A 2,289-nucleotide genomic window follows, 5' to 3' on the forward strand; every position below is an offset into this window, starting at 1 on the left:
TGTGTGTGTGTGTGTGTGTGTGTGTGTGTGTGTGTGTGTGTGTGTGTGTGTGTGTGTGTGTGTGTGTGTGTACTGGCTAAAAGGAAAGGGGGCAATTTGCGTGCCGGACAGGGGTGGTTTGTTTTGTCAGCAAAATGTCAATCTGTCTTTGCAAGGTTATCCCATATGATCTTCCTAAATGCACAGTGTTTGGCTGTCCATCTGGTTGGCTGTTGAGCGCTCAAACTCCCCCATTAACACCCACCAGTGCTAGCCCATGTCTGGAGATCCTGGCTTTTACCTCCCACCGAGAGGATATGAAAAGACCGACAAAGCTTTCCATTCTGTTCTTTTACTGTCAGATTTTTGGATCAGTGTAATCCTCAAATGGCTGCAACACGTGTACAGTGGTTTGGTTGCTCCCTAACAACTAACTTGACAACTAAACAATGCAACGGTTCTGAAAAGGGACACTCAGAAGAAGAATTTTGCACGTCCAGAAAAGATCTGGACTCTCCTGCGTTTGCACACACTCACGCAGCCAGGCAATGGCCCAACATCCCCTATAAAAGCACATAAAACCAGATCCATCCCCTGTCCAGACTGCCTTGGGCTCCCCTAAGTTATTCAGCGTGTGCAAATGAAAGATGTGTCTTGGAACGGTGCGAGCCTCTAGGCAGAGCAGAACCTAGCTTCGCACACAGATACACACAGCAGCCCTCTGGACAAGTTTGGCACCCACACCAGCAACTGTGGGCCAAAACTCATGTTGCGTGCTAACTCGCTCCCTCCCCCATCCCCTCATGCTATCCCGCTCTGCAATTATATGCTACGCTCCCACCCAAACATGCAAGAATAGGCCTTCTCAGTCAACAGACAAACCGAGTCATTCTGTCCTCAAACCATGACATCATGACCATTTGACTTCAGCGTGAAATTCAAGCTTAATTTAACTTTGTCAGGGAAAGGGAAAAAAAAGAAGTGGTGTGTGTTACACTGGCAGACGTGCTGCAGTGGTGTGAACAGTAACTTTATGCAATTCTGGGAAGGCAATGCTAATTTATTCTCTACAATGAGGAATATGTGACTCATGGTAACCTCAGAAATCATGGATTTACTGTCTCAGGCATGCATCAGAATACAGCAGAAAAATACTCAACAAAACTCCAGCACGGGCATATTCTGAATCACTGCCTTAGTACCAACAAAACAATAATTTGGAGTGACTGTGTCGACGAATGCAGCAATTCATTAAACGTTTAGTGGTGGAGGTCATACTGTTTAAAATAGTTTTGTTTTTTTTATTAATAATGCAATGGCAGGAATAACAATTGTTAATAAAAATCCTTCCATCTCAGTAATCACATTAAACAAGCGTGTGTCAACTTTGGTTCAAATTAATGTCAGTGGCTTCCAGCTGAAGTTTGTTGGGGTCTACATGCCCGAGAAGCACCTATCAAACTGCTGACAGCTATTGTGTGAGACACACCTCATTTTCCAAATCTGCCTCGCAACAGTGTCCTCTCCTCTGTCCTTGCCGCTCTGGGAGGGGTTCTTAATAGTGTGTGTGAGCACTTGCATGTGCATGTATATATGACAGAACCAACCGCAGGCACCTCAGCCCAGTCTTTACAACAAAGAGGTCTGGTGGTTTTCACAGCAGCCCCACTTGCTCTCCCACACACTCATAAATAACTATACAGATTCTCTGCCCTGCCCAGGGGGAGAAAAGGAGAGAAAAGAGCCATTTAGGCAGCTCCTCTCCTCTCATGCCTTCTAACTGACCCTTTCTAAGGGTCAATCAGTCCCATCACAGCTCCTTATTTTGACCCCTTCCCAACCCTCTCTCCTTGCTGACACTAACCTGAATCGTCCCAGGAGCCGTGCTATCAAGAGAATCCACTTAGGAGGCTTCGGTCATTGTGAAGGGGTCTTTAAGACTTTGGACGGCATAACACCTCACAAGCGCTCAGTCCCTTGAGCATGTGAGATGGCAGCAAGGGTCAGAGGTGAAGGTCGCAATATGGGAGGAGGGGAATAAATCCTGTAGCATGGATGACAATAGCTGCAATCCCTGCTGACAATGATGCCATTGTAGACTACGGGTTGCTTAGTGTGTCCTGGAGCTGTGCCTAATAGAGTTATAGTGCTGATGTGATGGCTGTGTAGCCAAGTAGACTAGTGTCCCTTTATACAAGGGGGGAAACTGCCCAGGAGCTTGAAAGAGGTCTCAGCTTCTCAATTTTGCCTTGCATGAAAGCCTCGGATTGTGTGTGTTTGCATGTGTGTGTGTGTCTGTGTGTGTGTGTG

This window comes from Pundamilia nyererei, unplaced genomic scaffold, assembly GCF_000239375.1.
Source record: "Pundamilia nyererei isolate P.nyererei 1_Seehausen unplaced genomic scaffold, PunNye1.0 scaffold00115, whole genome shotgun sequence".
NCBI lineage: Eukaryota > Metazoa > Chordata > Actinopteri > Cichliformes > Cichlidae > Pundamilia > Pundamilia nyererei.